The following is an 18,225-nucleotide window of genomic DNA, read 5'->3' on the forward strand; positions in this document are numbered from 1 at the left end:
TGTTTTTGTTTAATATTCATTAATCTATTTTATATTTCAGATATTCCTAGGAGATTTAATCTTACTTTGTTGATCACCCATATTTCAAAATAAAGCAACAAAATAAGGGAGGGTACATTTAAAAACACAAACAAGCAGCATGAAAGTTGATTTTATAGAAACTGAGAGTAGTGGGCATCAAGAAAGAAGTACATTAAATGCCAGTGTGAGGATGTTCTGATGAAACTCATCATTTTGTTCAATTAACTTATGATATGAACGAAGTGGAAGAGTGTTCAGTAAAGACTAGGATGTGTGGGGCTGGAGGTGTGCAGATGAAGGTTGGATTATGCATTCCAAAATAGATTTAGGGAACAGAAATGAGTCCTGGAGTTCTACAGCACACTAGATGCATGTAGTTCATAGTAATATATATATATATATATATATATACATATATATACTTAATATATATATTTAGCATATATATATGCTAAAAACAATGAGAAGACAGAAATTTGAAGGTTCTCAACATACAAAAATGACATTCGAAGAAATGCTAATTACCTAGATTATGTCTCTCTATATGTATTCTATATATAGAATATATATATACTGAATTAAATCTCATTGTTATTTATAATTGGTATAATTATCATTTGATGATTATACATAAAATAAATAGGAACTAGGGAGATCGTTCTGTAGGCAATGTGCTGGCCATGCGATCGTGATGACCTGAGTTGGGTTCCTGAGCTTCCCTTTCAAAATCCAAGCACACTCACACAAGCCTGTGACCCCAGTGCTGGGGAATCAGTGGTAGGCAGGTTTCTATGGCTTGTAGGCTGGTCAATCTAGCCTAACCAATGAGCTCCAGACCAACATGATGAATGACATTAGACGCTCTTACTTAATCTTCCTATATTCATACAAAGTCTTTCTTTTTTGGGATTCAGAACTCCAGCTTTCCCTTCCCACATAGATTTTCTTTCTTTCTTTTTTTTTTTTTTTCGGAGCTGGGGATCGAACCCAGGGCCTTGTGCTTCCTAGGCAAACGCTCTACCACTGAGCTAAATCCCCAACCCCCCCACATAGATTTTCAACTTAACTTTTCCCTGTTGGTTCTTTTTCAGATCCCATCACATTTGTTCATCACTCTTTTACATTACTTGTGTGGGCACAATTTGCACACGCGAACAACCTGTTGACTTAAGCAGGAAATTAAGATTGAACATGTCTGCAATGCTGGTATCTTGAAAGTAGAGAAAAGAGCTCTAATGCCTAATGAGCTGCAGGGCAGCCTGAGGTACCTAGGATAAGATCCTGTTTTCAAAAAAGGAAGGAAAGGAAAATTTGACCCAGCACCATCATAATGGAGAGGTTTAGTTTCGGTTGTTATGAGTTATTCTTTTGTCAGTAGTTTAGTGAAATTTCCTGGGGCAAGGATGGTCAGCATATATAGTTAACCTGTCATTTAGCCCAGAGCTCTTCCTAGTTCTAAACATATAAGAGAATTAGATTTTTTTTGTGTGTGGTTGTGAATTTAGTCCTATTACTTACATTGGTCTCTTTGAAAATCTTAAATGAACACAGGCTTTAAATTAAGCCATGTAATATTTATTCACCAGTAACCTCAAGTCACACCACAATTCAAACATTATATTCCCTATTTTAAACAAGTTTCAATGTAAGATCGCTGAATCATCCAGAAAGCAGTCATTCTGCCTTGTTTTATAGTACCATGAAAGCATACTTCATGTTTCATCTCATTTGGATCCTAGATATAAATTTAAGGCCGAATATTGAGACATAACTCAGAAGAAGTGGTGCTATGTGGTTCTAGGTTAATGTGATTCATTTATATAGCTTTCTGGTCCTATAACTTCATTCAGGTATGGGACGGAGTTGTAGTATATAACCCAAAGATCAGATGTTAGAGTATTGTTATATGGTCACTTTAATACTATTTTCCTTGCCAGCCCGTTAGATAATGCAACTGAGTGTTAATGAATATAATCTCAGATAAGACCCTCAATGTAGTCATTTTCTGATGCTGATTGACGATATGGTGACCAAGAAGTCTTTGCTGTGAATAAATGATGACAGATGGAGTATAGTATACTGGGCATTGGTAAAAGGTCAAGCTATTTTAGACTAGGGAAAGGCACTGATGGTGTGCTCTGGCAATCAGGTCAGCAGGGATATTTAACTTGTCATACTGTCCTTGTTATATTGGGAAGTTTATCAGATTTCAGAATTGCTTCTCAAGTATGACTTGATGGAGACTGGAAACTTAGGGTTCTGACATTTAAGTGTAACTTTCACCAACTATGTGTACTAAATATATCACCCATAAGGCCATGTGCTCTTTATACAACAATAATTTTAAGCCTCAGCAAGAAGCCATCCAAGAACAACATAGTTTTACGTATGGTAAGCAACTTCAAAGCATTCAACCTTATTCTCCCCCACATTAATTTCCATCCCTAAGTAGCTTCCCATATTTGAAAGAGTGTTAGTGTAATTATGTTATCAATGGATATCTAAAAACATCATGCATTACCCCATATCTATACTCACAAACTGCTGAGAAATGTGGGTTTTAAAAATCACCAACAACATGTGCTAAGATTTTTAGAGCAAAGAATAGGTTTTTAAGATTTGAAGGTTTTCATTTAAAAATACAATATGGTGCAGATGCCTCTGAGAAGGCTGCTAGCTTCTCCTTTCAAGAGGAAAAGAACCAATCACCTCGGAAGACAGGAAATGTATAGTTAGCTGTAGGCTTATATCAAACCCACTTTAATAAGTGTTTTTAAATGCTTCAACCTCCCTTATAGCCCATTAACCAAAGGCAGGAGAGGACAGGGCAGGAGAGCTAATGGAACAAGGGACAGTGGACCTATTTAGAAGTAGTTCTTTGGGGCTATTCCAATCTTTGTTGTCAGCAATTCAGTCCACTAGCAAAACACCAAACATGAATAATCAGCAGCAGTTCGATCAAGAAGAAACAGGAAGTCTCCATCAATCATCCCAAGTCCGCTGACGTGGCCATAATAACACCAGAAGTTCTCTAGTGAATTTCTCTCTACCAAGGAATGACAAGCGGAGATCATAAAAGACCAGCAGGATGAACCAATGCCAGAGCATCGTCCACTGTCTGTTGAGTTATCCTTATACTCTTTCCAAACATTATGTGTCCTCTCAAGTATCCACTCCAGCAAAACATCACATGCCCTTCCATCAGGCAGCTTCCAGAAAAATACATGTATCTGTTCTCAGAAAGTATCCTTGCATAAGGCAGTTTCCAGAAAAAAAAATCATATGACACAACTGAGTCTCCAACAAAACCAGAAATCCTCACTTCAGTTAACTACTATGGGTTTTCATGATGAGTTCAGTTCTCTGCACACTTGATAAGGTTGTAGTGCTTGGAGTGATATCAGGAATAGGCAGTGCACCAGAGCTTGCATTCTTGCCACACACTGCTTAACTGACCACCCACAGTCACATTTCTAGATCTATATCCCGAACAGAAGTGACTATTGGAATATGGCAAACTGAAGCATTTGAAAGGAAGGTCTAGGTTCCTGAAATGGGAAACCATCTCAGATAATAAGATAATATTGTAATAGCCCAGGACTACAGTAAACTAACCCCATCCCACAATTTTGGAAGAAAAGGTTTTTTTCCCTTTTGAAGAGAAAGGATACATGGAATACATGCTTTTCTTCTGGCATATGGATGGGTATTCACTTCCTTAGCTCATTTTAGACAGACTGAAGAGCTCTAATTTTTCTTAGAGTTGTGTGTGTGTGTGTGTGTGTGTGTGTGTGTGTGTGTGTGTGAATATCTCTGTGTGTATGTAAGTATGTATGTATGAATATATGTACATATGTATGCATGCATGCCCAAGTTTGTATCTTTGCATGTATGTATTTGTGTTTCTCTGTCTCTCTCTATCTCTGTGATGTGTGTTTAAGATTATGGGGGTTGTTTTCAAATTTTAAATCGTATAACTATACACATTAACAGATTATGCTTGTAGAAAGCTTTATAAAGTATGTCAAAAGATTCTTAAGTCTATACTACATGAGTTTATTTTATTCGCTGATCCTTGTTAAAACTTGTCTTACTCCAAAAGCAGAGAAGAAATAATTTATCTGTAGTGAGGGACAAGTCTTCATTTTAATTTTTCTTTTTTATGCTATATCCAAGCAGTCACAATAATATCATCTACCTTTTACACCCCCTTGGATACTTCTCCTACCAAGATAAGATGTAGAGTGGCTATGTTCCTTTTCTTGGTATCTGATTCCAGACTGATGTGACATGACTTGAGGCTTGTATGAAATGTGCCGAGGCTTCTCCTCTGTCTTATGGAAACTCATTCTCAAGGCATGGTAGTATTCTAAAGAACATGTTGAGAGGAAAGTTGAGCACACAGAAAAAGTGCTGGGTATGAACAATAGACCTGTGCGCTGGGAATGAACCCTCTGGAAAGGCTGCTTTTGAGTCTCAGCTAAACCACCCCAGCTCATTGCTGTATGAACTAACAATGGGATGTTACACAGATTTGTGAGCAAAATGCATGATTGCTTTTGTACTTTTAAATGTTAGAGAGCTTTTTCAGGTTTCAAAAGATAATAGTATTAGGGGGTCATTAATATAATAGGGGTTTGAATTTGACAGTGACTTTCTTTCCTCTGTCAGTAGAGTAGGGAAACTGTGGTCTGCACGCTAAATCCATAAGACCTGCTCACTAGGGCTCAGACATAAACATGGGTGTTTGCCTTGTTGTGGTTGTTTCATTTTGTTTGTGAGAAGGGGTCTCATGTATTCCAGGGTGACCTTAGGCTTGCTATGGAGTTGAGAAGGATCTCGGGATTTAGGTTTCCCTTCTTCTGCATCCTGATTCCTGCAACAAGTTTGTCCAGCTTGTCTATTTTATACTACACTGTGATCAAACCAAGGCCTCAGTGCACGCTAGGGAACCATTCTAAACATTTTGGTTACACACTAGGTCCTGAGATGTTACTTTTCTAATGAATTATTGAAAAGCAAAATGTAAACAAGCAACAAAGACTTTTTTTTTTTGGCCTTTTCATGGGTAGAGTTAATAAGTAAACTATGGGCAATGGGTGCTGTTTTCTGTTCTAAAATGATGCTTTCTACAAACATACCTTCTCTTAGGACCTTAGTGGGAATTAGAGATTTGTACTAGAAAAAAAGTTAAACAACATTGAGTACTCTTAGAAACTTTGTTTCTCCCAAGTATTCTGCAAGAAATGTCCTTTTACAAGTAGTTTGCATGTCAGGAAAAGGATGTTTAATTGGTTATCCAAAAGCAAGAAAGTTGATCGTGCTTGTTTCTTTGTCAGGATTTATTATATCATAGGTCAATAACATGTATTTTAAATATCACATGCCTTTCAAGCACAAATTATGATAGGCAGTTTTCTCAAAACATCTCTTTAAATGATGGAAATATAAATGCTGCATTCACTTTTTCAAATCGCATATACCTCATACATTGATACTGTCTTATCTAAGGCTAAAACATCATGGGTTTATGGAATTTTTTCTAGATATTTTTCTATAAAGTGGTATTATATATTATGATTGTGTATTGCTGGTTAATGTTTGTGGTTTCTTTTTATTTTACTATCATCTATCTATCTATCTATCTATCTATCTATCTATCTATCATCTATCTACCATCATCAACATCACCATCATCTGTCTATCTCGTTATCTATCATCTATCTATAATCTATTGATCTAATAGGGCAGACACTGCATGCCATTGCATGTCAGTGGAGGTTAGAGACAGCTTGTGTGTCAGTTGTCACTTTCTATCATGCAGATCCTGGAGATCAAAATCAGGCTATCATTTTGATTGTAGGTACCCATGCCCATTGAGCCATCTAGCCAGTCCAAGGAACTAGAGTTTTCTAAGACTGAAACAGTACTAGAGAATGTTAAAATGGCACGAAAAAGGTTAACGCCATTTTCCTCAGGTGAGTGAACTGATTAAATTGTAAGACACTATGCTGAAGTCAATGGCCAGGCCAGAAGTATACTTAACAGCAGTCCTTCTCCGTGACTTTACCATGCCATAAACATCACAACATCCCTTTGAAAATCCAAGATTTTTTTTTTCCAGCAAGCAGATCTTTTCATCTTATCTGTGGTGTCTTCAATTTCAGAGTCAGCACTCACTAATATCCAAACTTCACTGGTGTAATAAAAACACTGAAACATAGTGCTGGGTGTTGACAGGCATTTGGATGTTTGAATCCTGATTATTATTCTACAGTGAACTGGCAGGTTAGAGTAGAGTCATCAGGGCTAGCAGGAGACGGGGAGTCTCTTTTCCTTCACTGTCAGTGGAGAGCGTCATTTAGCTGTGTCTATTATATATAGTCTGTGGATTTGTGTGCCTGAATGAGGATGGGAAGTACCTGTGTGAAGGTGTACACACATGTGTATGAGGGTGCTCATGCATGCGTGTACTGTGTGTACTTGTGTGTAGAGTTCCTAGAACAACCTTGGGTGCTGTTTCTCAGGGGCCATCCACCTTATTTTTTTAAGAGCAGGTCCTTCACTGGCCTCGACTTTGACAAGTAGGCTACGCTAACCGGCCACTAATCCTCAGGGATATGTGTCTGGTGTCTCTTCCTTCTCAGCTTTGGGATTACAACTATATTCAGTTGCCTCACTTTTTAAAAGCTGGGTTCTGGAATCAAATCCAGGTCTTCCTGTTAGTGAGGTAAGAACAAGCTGAACTGTTTCCCTAATTGTTGTATTTTTTAAACTTTTGATAAAACTGCACATAATTAAAATATGTAGATTTTGAGTCTATAGGAATTTTAAGTAGACATGTCTTTTCCACTTTGTACCAAAAAAAATCATTAATATCAAAGAAAAAAATCACTTTCATAATCAGTGTGCCATGCTGTTCTTTAGTGACGTTATTTTTTTTTTTTTTGTCTTTTAGAGCACACCACATGGTGTAGCCTTTTTTTTTTTTATTAACTTGAGTATTTCTTATATACATTTCGAGTGTTATTCCCTTTCCCGGTATCCGGGCAAACATCCCCCTCCCCCCTCCCCTTCCTTATGGGTGTTCCCCTCCCAACCCTCCCCCCATTGCCGCCCTCCCCCCACCAGTCTAGTTCACTGGGGGTTCAGTCTTAGCAGGACCCAGGGCTTCCCCTTCCACTGGTGCTCTTACTAGGATATTCATTGCTACCTATGAGGTCAGAGTCCAGGGTGTAGCCTTTGTAAAGCTACATTTAAGTCCTTGATAGATTGGAATTACTATTGCATAGCTAATAAAACATCCTTTTCCTGACATGCAAACTACTTGTAAAAAGACATTTCTTGCAGAATACTTGGGAGAAACAAAGGTTTCTAAGAGTTCTTAGTGTTGTTTAACTTTTCTTCTAATACAAATCTCTAATTCCCACTAAGTTCCTGAGAGAAGGCAGGTTTGTAGAAAGCATCATTTTAGAGCAGAAAACAGCACCCTTTGCCCACAGTTTACCTCTTAACTCTACCCATGAAAAGGTCAATAAAATTCTTTGTTGCTTGTTTACATTTTGCTTTTCAATAATTCATTAGAAAAGTAACATCTCAGGACCTAGTGTGTAACCCAAATGTTTAGAATGGTTCCCTAGCGTGCACTGAGGCCTTGGTTTGATCACAGTGTAGTATAAAATAGACAAGCTGGACAAACTTGTTGCAGGAATCAGGATGCAGAAGAAGGGAAACCTAAAGCCCGAGATCCTTCTCAACTCCATAGCAAGTCTAAGGTCACCCTGGAATTAAATTTTTGCAATAGGTTCTCAGCACCAGGTAGAATAGATGTAATGACATAAAGAAGCAAAACATGTAACAATCTTTCAAAGAGGCCCCATAATTGTTAAAAAATTGCAAAACCTCTTAGAATTCTCGTAATTCTGTAAGAACTGTGTTGTTCCCCATTATGTTTTTATAGAGCTTCTGTAATGTTGGTTCATAACAATGTATGTCTGCAGAAACTGTCTATGGAAATTAGAGGTAGAAAATGACCTGTGAGGGCATTTATTTCATCTACAGACCATCAATAACAGATGCAAGGCAGGACAATAATGCCACATTAAGTTTACACTTCCAAACACAGGAGAAAGGAAATGAGAAAAAAATCACCGAACTCACAATATCAAATAGTCATGGTGCACAAGATAAAATATATTTATAGCTAATTGTACTGTTAAGTGTACTTCAGAATGAAGTACACGAAATATGAACAAGCTATGATTCCCCTGGCTTTTTTGTTTAAATTGGTAACGTTAAAAACTTCATTGACATAGACTTTTATTTTTATTTCCTTCCTAAAATGCCTTGTCTTGATCACTGATGTTATTAACAGTGCCGGAGACCTCCCTTGGCCTCTGTATAGCTTTCTAGAGAAGTTATTTCAAGACAGGACTCGTAAGATTGGCCTGAATCACAGCCTGATCCTCAGACTGTAATCACCTTGGTCTCTGAGTGTGGTTTGCTGATGTGATTCCACTTTTTCATTGAAACACAGTGCTATCCTCTTTAAATGGCCTTTATGTTTCTAAATTTTACAAAGTAGAAATTGAAAGTGTAGATGGTGTAGTGATATGACCATGTGAGATAAATTTTTAGTTGAAAAAGATTGCGGGGAGGGCAGATTCTTCCTTTAAAATAATTGGCTTTGGTAAGTGCAGTAAGAAAGACAGGGATTGATAGACAGGAAAGAGAAGCAGCTCCCAGAGCAGGCCTGAAAGCATTTCTCAAGCAAAAAGCCTTGGTTCGCTTTCTGCCAAACTGTGAATGGTGGATGACAAGACAGTTTAGCCTATTAGAACTGACTGTAACTTAATACATCGGGGTGCTGCCCTGGAAACCCATTCCCAGGCAAACCAATCAGAATGGCTCTCATTTGCATGGTGGGAGTTGCAAAACAAAACTTGCTTACTGAAACGCTCAGTTCTGCTGATCCCTTCCCGTTAGCTTTGTTAGACCCCAGCCACACAATTTGGGATGATTTGTTAAAATAGCAGTAAGGATGAATGACACCCCTGTGCGCTCAACTCACACTGCCGCGTTATTTTGTTTGTGTAGGTGAAACCGCCTATTGTAAGATAAAGAGATAGTTTTATAAGGTATTTTTTTTTTACAAAATAGAAAGATTTGTTTCAGAAGTTAACAACAACTTATATTAAAACAATTCTATACACCCATCTCATTCAAATATGTATTCAAACCAGGAGCCTGCTTCCTTAACATTCAAAGTCCAGTGATTCTTCAGATACTCTTTAGAGGACCTGAAATTAGAGTTGAATCATGACATTCTTTTCATAATATATGCTCATGACCTCCTTATAGGTAGATATTGCTAGTTGTTTTGTTTGTGTTTCCTACTTGTTAATTCATAGCTCCATTCTTCTCTTAATTGAATTACATGTTGCTGGAAGTTTAATAGCTTCTCTTGAAAACCTAGTAGAGGCATTTGTCAGGCAGCTGTTGGAGCCCGGTGGCAGTCTTTCGTGATGCCTGAATCAGCTATGCTATGCTTCGCTACCTTTAAAAGTCTGATGATTTATTGTGAAACGTTGGCAATGTCTTCTGCTGCTAATTGCATTATCTGGACACGGCAGTCTTCCATATATGCAGCCTCCCTCATAAGCCTCGGTGTAATGTGTTTTGGAGACATTTAAGTGACAATTAGAGATCCATATTTCAGAGTAAATTAAATTGTATGTGATGCTACCAATGCAAAGAACTCAAACGGGCTAGAGAACAAACACATTTTATGCAGAATAATTCTATACCCATGGGCCCAAAGCAATAATAACAACAAAAAAACCAAACCAGGATAAAACTGGACCGTGTCTTGTTCCTCTGCTTGTCAGATTAAAAGACAGCTTGATATTGATGAAAAGACATATTGATTTTTAGAGGCAAAAACGGTAAAAGGATTTATCATTGATGTGAAGAAAATATAACAATGAGAATAAAAGCTGATGCAGCACAGTTCAGGTGAGAACACAGAGACTGGGAGAAGGTAATACATTCCTCTAGGACTATAGCACTGTGGCAAGGTGGTGGTGCTGACTGAAGTATGTATGTCTCACAGCTACCTTCCCCCATGCTTCTAATCACTGCATCCCCTACCTGCCTCCCACCACTCTATCTCCTCCACACTTCTCACCTTTGCATCCTCTGCATGCTTCTCACGATTGCCCTCCCCCATGCTTTCCATCACTGTAGCCTCTCCACGCTTCTTACAACTGCATCGCATCGCTGACTTAGACTCACCTTTTCATGGTCTGTTAACTGGGTACTGTTTTTGCAGCCTCTACTTCTATGCCTGACAAGTTTTCTGAGCACAGCAGGTGAAAGAATGAGCTCTAAGTCACCACTGATGATGGCTGAGTATTATACTTCCAAGTAAAAATGTTTACTCGCCCTAAAATGGGGTAAAGTGAATGATGATTGCTCTTTAGAAATGTTTCTTGCACTGTTGAGTTAATGCAAACAGATCACATTCACAGCCAGGAAGGATGTGTTTATCTGAATACACCCACATGAATTTTATACACACATACATGTGCAGATTCAGCAGCAGCAGCAGCAGCATTTAATGCCATTTAAATAACAGCTTTGATTTTTTTAAAAAAAGTTGAAGATTAGTAAAAATAAATCTCAAAGGGGCTAGAGAAAAAAACAGAACTTGGGGGAATCACTATTTTCTCTATTCTCTGACCTTTGGTATATTATTTAGCTAGTGGGTTTCGGTGAGCTTTAATATTTGAAAAAGGTCATGTGAATAGCTGGATTCACGTATTGTATTTGAATAATGTAAGCAGCAGAAGTCTAGAGAATTAGTCTGCTTAGACTAGGAAGTGTGATTTGCAGCCTGGCCTCATTTCTCCCTTTGATTTGTTGTCTGACCTGAAGTGAGCCCTCTCCTCTTTGCCTGTCAATGGTGATAATGAGATCTCTTCTTTCACTCTCTAATATAGATACTGTGAAGAACACAATAATCTCCAAGCTGGCCTTTCCCCTTCATATGTTACTTCTATATACATCTGCTTAAAATTGTTTTCAGTGCTGTAGATGGAACCCAGGGTTTCCTGAAGGTTGAGAGGGTCTCATACTGAAGTACTTCCAAAGATACATCTTCCTGAAACACAGCTTTACACTCTATCTTCTTGTGTAAACTCCCTCAATCTTCCTCGTGAAAGTCTCAAACCATTGGCAAGTCTTCAATATACTGGACACTATCCTGTGGATCTTTACTGTGAACTGTTAAATCTTCCTCTCATCCTAAGCATAGCTACTAGAAATCACAAGCTTTTAATTATGGCAAAAATAAAATACTCAACACAAATTTGATGTCTAGTCTATATTTTTTGGTGTTTCTCTCTCCTTTTCTGTTGTCACACACATACACACACACAGTTCAATTTAGAACTTTATATTTATACTCTATGTTCTCTGAGGAATATGTAACAGGACATTGAAACTAGAATGTATGACAAGGCCAGCATTTTATCTCCTGAATGTTTTTCCCAATTAATTTACTTTGCCACATTAAAAAAAATATCCATTCTTCTTTTATTCATGTATATGGGAGGTTTGCCTGCACACATGTCTGTGCATCATGTGTCTCTGGTGCCTACAGAAGCCGGACAAGGGCATCAGATCCCCTGGAGATGGAGTAATCAATGGTTTTGAGCCATGATGTTGTGCTGGGAACTGAACTGAAGTCTTCTAGAAGAGCAGCCAGTACTCTTAGCCATTTGAGCCAGCTCTCTATCTCTGACATTCATTTTTCATTTATTTTCGTATTTAACTTCTTTCCATATATCTTGACTGTGATTTTCCCTTCTTCCAGCTCCTCCAAGCCCTGATATCTTTCCAGTTACCATTTTAAATCCATTTTTTGGCTTGCTGCAATGACCATTGGTCTCGTATCCCTGGTCCACTGGTACTCATCTGTAGTTTTTGTTCCATAAGGATGATTTAAAGTAGAAGTTGTCACGTCTATTTTCAATACTCTTCTGTCTCTCATTAGATTTAGGACAAAATGGAAAGCTCCACCACGACCTTATAGATATAACAGGTTCTGTGTCCAGTTTTCCATTCCTTCTGTTTGTTTTTGATGGTGTTTCACTTTGTAGGAAGGGCTGAGTATTCCCTTATCTTAACATTCTGAATTCTGCGATTACAGTGAACTCCACACTCAACACAGTTCCTAGTCCTCCTTCTCACACCTCAGCTCTTTATCCATTTTGTCCCAGTCATCGCTGACCTTTTGTTCCTTTAGTGCACACTGTGTGGAATATGTGCTGTTGTTTTCACTGAGTGCTTTCTACCCTGAGCTCTTCATATTCATGGCCACTTCCTAGAGTTTATGTACCAGATGTTACTGTGCTGGCTTCAGACCAGTATATATAGACTCACATCATTCATTATTCACTTTTTCATGTCTGGAAGGTATTTGTTATGTAGGTGTGCTAGAATGCAGTTAACATGCTGCAACTAGGCATTTACTCATTCTCTTGCAATTTCATGAGTTTCATGTTTCACAACAAGCAAGCAAACAAACAGAAAACAACTTGCAACATAAATGATTGAGCACGTATTGATGTGCTTAAGAGTAATCGTGTATAGTAGTGACTTCGTGGACTGAAATCACCAGATTAGGGAACAAGGAACCACTTATATTCAATATATATTGTTAAGCCAGAGAGCTGAATATTTTATTGATTAATTTTGTTATTCAACAGTTCCATCCACACGTATAAAGCACTCTGGTTACCCTTTCGTCCACACCGTAGAGAGAAATGATTTGGAGAATAATTTGCTAAAAGAATTTTCTTACAGTCCATGCTAAGGTATCCACATTATGTTGTTTTATGGAGGTTAGCAATCCTTGAGAAGTGGTTGCCATAAATGGCTCTCCTTGATGCTCTCTTCTCAGCAGATGTCAGATAGAAAATTTTATTCTGAACATAGCCTCTCACGTTTCCTGTTGCAAATAAAGGACAAGCCACAAGCTTAGCAGAAGAGGAATAAAACAACATTTGACTCCTACACACTCTGGAGTGCCTCAGTTGTAGTTTTACTAGCACGGAAGGTTCTTAGTGTCATATTATAGAGCAGTACCCTTTGTCCTTTCCACAGTTAGGAGTGTCAACTCCCAGATCACTCTTTCTAGAAATTTCTCCTGAATATACCACAAACGCTGATCTTTCCATTTTTTTTGTCTCTTTTTTTAACTTCCGGGCTGTACTACTTATTGGTCCTTAAAATATGATGTTTTGTCATTTGTCATATGCCTCTATCGTGTGTCTGATTGCTCTCATTTGATCATGTGTGTGAAAGGTAGTTATCTCCCACTCTTCCTCTCATTTCTTAACCTAATATAACAACTCACAGCTTAATTAATGCAAACAGTAAAAATTGTCATGGTACTGTTTCCATTTCCGTTGAGAGGATATGGATATCTTGTTGATCTTCTTCAAACTGTTCTCCTTTACCTACAATATTCTGCCATGAGGGAGTGGGTGACCCGAGTAGGGGATGATCTCTGGTGTGGACGACTTCTATTCCATATGAATTTCATACTCCTATGAGCCTGTGACCTTGGCTTCCTTGGATGTTTTCTAACCAACTGAACTCATGACTAAATATTTTTAGGGCAAATTTTTCATTATTATCCATTGCTAAGCTGACTCTAAGAAGAAAACAAACTATAGCCCTCAAGGAAAAAAAAAAACACAAAAAATTGCCAGTGAGAGAAAATTGAGGTTATATGGCAAGTTTCTTTGGGATCTAAGCTACAATGCTCTTCCTCGGTAATGAGCTATGATACATGTCTCAAACTCAAAACTAGATGCAGTCTTTATAGATGTTTTCAAGTCCTGCATAGCAGTATTTGACAGGCCTGCACAATTGTGTGAAGGAGGCTTTTGTTCTGATGTCTTTTGAATGTTTTGTATATTATAGGCATGTAATTCATTTGACTGACAGGTTATCTTCACAAGACATCTGAGAAGGCTGCGTGGACTTTTTATTTCTGCTTCTGGGAACAGAACGCTGAATGTGTCTTAGAAATGGGAGATTGGAAACTTAAGTATCATGAAAAATGACAGGAGAAAAATCCAGCTGATTTTGCTTAAATCTTAAATTAGATTTGGCCTTTGATGCTAATAATTGCTGCCTTCTATTTTTGCTATGAAAAGAAAACTATCATGTAATGTGCTTAATACAGATTTGGCCTTGCTATGTTGTTGTTATGAGTGGTTAAGGTTATTTGAATTCTCAAGCTGTGACTACTTAATATTTGGCACAGGAGATGTGGTAAGAAGAGATGAAAAGTGAAGGGGAGATTAAAAACAAGCATTAAGCTAATTTAGGCTTCACAACCTTTTTGTTTCTGTCTCACTTTAGGTTTGGAAGTTTAGACCTTTCAAAAGCAATTCTTTCCAGAGTCAAACGTAACAAACTGAAGTCACATTACTCTCTTAGATGGGTTGTATGTAAAGGAGTCTTTTTCCAGAGACCTGATTGGTTTTCTGAACTGCCCTGAAGCTAATATCTTATTTTTAGAAGTAATATATTGTAATGTATAGTCACACACATATCATATATGCATATATATGTAAATACATATATTATACATATTAAGAATACATACACACACACATACATATGCACTGGTTGGAGTACAAACTTGTATAGCCACTTTGGAAATCAATTTGCCATTTTCTTAGAAAACTAGGAATAGTTCTACCTCAAGACTCAGCTATACCACTCCTGGGCCATATATCCAAAAGATGCTCTACTATACCCAGGAACACTTGCTCAGCTATATGCATAGTAGCTTTACTCATAATAGCCAGACACTAGAAACAACATAGGGGTGGGAGACATCTGAAGGATACTCCAGAGACCTGGTATAGGGGAGGCTTCTGTGAATATATGTGGGTGACCCTAGCTGAGTCTCAGAGCATTGGGGATATGGAACCTGAAAAGGCCACTTCCTGTAGACAGACAGGAACCCCAGTGGAGCAACAGGGACACAAACCAATCACGAACCTTTCAAACCTAAATTTATGCTGTCTACAAGAAATGAAGTGATGGGGATGGAACAGAGACTGAAGGAGTGACTAATCAATAAGAGGCCCAACTTGAGACCCACCCCATGAGAAAGCACCAATCCCTGACACTATTAGTGACACTCTTACTTGTGGCAGGGAGCCTAACATGTCTGTCCTCTGAGAAGTTCCATCTATCTCTTCATGTGATTCAGGCATATGCAGACCCACAGACAAATATTGGATGGAGCTTGGGGACTCTTATTGAAGAGTTAGGGGAAGGATTGAGGGCCCTGAATGGGATAGGAACTCCATAGGAAGACCAACAGAGTCAGCTAACATGGAATCTTGGGGGCTCTCAGAGACTGAACCACTAACTAAATAGGGTATATGGGCTGGTCCTAATCCTCCCATCCCCACACATATGTAGGAGATATATATCTCAGTCTTCATGTAGGTCCTTAACAAACAGAGTGGGAGTTACCCCTAATGCCTGTCTTTGGAATTCACTCCCCTAACTTGGCTTCTTTGTCTGGCCTTAGTGGGTGAAGGAGGGCCTAGCCTTACAGAGACTTGATGTGCTAGAATGAAGAGATACTTGGTTGTGTGTATGTGGGTCCTCCATACTCTCAGAGAAAAGAAGGGGGAGGGACTGTAGGCTGCAGGATGGGGAGTGACTGTAAGAGAGGGGGCAGGAGGATAAGCAGCCATCAGGATATAAAGTGAATTAAAAAAAATCAATATAACATTGAATTTATTGACATTTGACCCAAATCCTGTGGGGGAGAGAGCTGGACCCTTAGAAGTGAGGACAATCCTGAGAACTCAGAGGAGACAACTACTTTGTGCCCACATTCCTAACCCAAGAAGAAACTGTCCAGTGCCATTTGTGCCCTCTGGGCACAGGGACCTAGGAACAGTCAGAGGCAGGACCCTTTGGGTTGCTGCCTGCACCAGACACCAGGAGCACCTACACACCCGAGAGCAGAGGTAAGACAAATTTTTGTGTGCAAAGCAACTCGCCTGGAGGCTTCAGGTTACACAAACCAAGGAGCAGCTCTCTGTTCCCAGACCCAGCTGAAAGAAAACAAATCTACAGTAGTGCTGACACATAGGCCTACAGGAAGGTCAAGTCACTGTCAGAGACAGCAAGACAAGCTAACACCAGAGATGACCTGATGGCAAGAGACAAGCTCAGGAAATTAAGCAACAGAAACCAAGACTACTTGGCATCATCAGAGCCCAGTTCTCCCACCAAAGCAAATACAGGATATCCAAACACATCTGAAAAGCAAGATTTGGATTTAAAATCACATCACATGATGATGATGATAAAGGACTTTAAGAAGGACATAAATAACTCTCTTAAAGAAACAAAGGACAATACAAGTTAAACAAGTAGAAGCCCTTGAAGAAGAAACACAAAAATCCCTTAAAGAATTACAGGCAAACGCAAGCAAACAGGTGAAGGAATTGAACAAAACCATCAAAGATTTAAAAATGGAAATAGAAACAATAAAGAAAGCACAAAGGAGACAACCCTCGAGTTAGAAAACCTAAGAAAGAGATTAGGAGTCATAGATGCAAGCACCACCAACAGAATGCAAGAGATAGAAGAGAGAATCTCAGGGGCAGAGGATACCATAGAAAATTTCTACACAACCCATCAAAGATAATGTAAAATGCAAAAAGCTCCTAGTCCAAAACACCAAGCAAATTCAGGACACGATGAGAAGATCATACCTGAGGATAATAGGTATAAAAGAGAGTGAAGACTCCCAACTTAAAGGGCCAGTAAATATCTTCAACAAAATCATAGAAGAAAACTTCCCTAACCTAAAGAAAGAGATGCCCATAAACATACAAGAAGCCTACAGAACTCCAAATAGTTTGGAGAAAAGAAACTCCTCCCGTCACATAATAATCAAAACAGCAAATGCACAAACGAAGAAAGAATATTAATAGCAGTAAGGGAAAAGGGTCAAGCAACATATGGAGGCAGACCTATCAGAATTACACCAGATTTCTCACTAGAGACTACGAAAGCCAGAAGATCCTGGGCAGATGTCATTCAGACACTGATAGAACAGGCCAGGCCACTATATCCAGAAAAACTCTCAATTAACATGGATGGAGAAACCAAGATATTCCATGACAAAACCAAATTTATGCAATATCTTTCCACAAATCCAGCCCTACAAAGGATAATAGATGGAAAACCCCGAACACAAGGAGGGAAACTACACCCTAGAAAAAGCAAGAAAGTTATTTCCTTGCAAGAAAACCAAAAGAGGACAGACACACAAACATAATTCCACTTGTAACAGCAAAAGTAACAGGAAACAACAATTCCTATTCCTTAATATGTCTTAACATCAGTGGACACAATTTCCCAATAAAAAGAAATAGACTAACAGAATGGATACATAAAGAGGACCCAGCATTTTTCTCCGTATCGGAAACATACCTCGGAGACAAAGACAGACACTACCTGAGAGTAAATGGCTGGAAAACAACTTTACAAGCAAATTGTCCAAAGAAATAAGCTGGAATAGCCATTCTAATATTGAATAAAATCGACTTTCAACCAAAAGTTATCAAAAAAGATAAGGAAGAACACTTCATATTCATCAAAGGAAAAATCCCCCAAAATGATCTCTCAATCCTAAATATCTATGCTCCAAATGCAAGGGCACCTACATTTGAAACCTTACTAAAGGTCAAAACACACATTGCACTTCACACAGTAATAGCAGGAGATTTCAACACCCCACTCTCATCAATGGACAGATCATGAAAACAGAAATTAAACAAATACATGGAGAAACTAAGATAAGTTATGAAACAAATGGATTTAACAGATATTTATAGAACATTTCATCATAAAACAAAAGAATACACCTTCTTCTCAGCACCTCATGGTACCTTCTCCAAAATTGAACATATAATTGGTCACAAAGTAGGTCTCAACAGATATAAAAAGATTGAAACAATCTCATGCATCCTATCAGATTACCACGGATTAAAGTTGGTCTTCAATAACAACAAAAATGACAGAAAGCTCATATATACATGGAAGATGAACAATGCTCTACTCGATGATAACCTGGTCAAGGAAGAA

General features: G+C 38.4%; 1 non-coding gene across 1 annotated transcript; it reads right to left on the minus strand.

Annotated features, from left to right (window-relative positions):
- Positions 1 to 987: 987 nt before the first annotated feature.
- Trnap-agg13 (transfer RNA proline (anticodon AGG) 13) lies at positions 988 to 1,062 on the minus strand. The gene has a single exon. It is a non-coding gene; the product is annotated as a tRNA-Pro (tRNA).
- Between the last annotated feature and the right edge of the window lie 17,163 nt (positions 1,063 to 18,225).

The sequence above is a fragment of the Rattus norvegicus genome, chromosome 11 (genome assembly GCF_036323735.1).
Source record: "Rattus norvegicus strain BN/NHsdMcwi chromosome 11, GRCr8, whole genome shotgun sequence".
In the NCBI taxonomy this organism is placed as follows: Eukaryota; Metazoa; Chordata; class Mammalia; order Rodentia; family Muridae; genus Rattus; species Rattus norvegicus.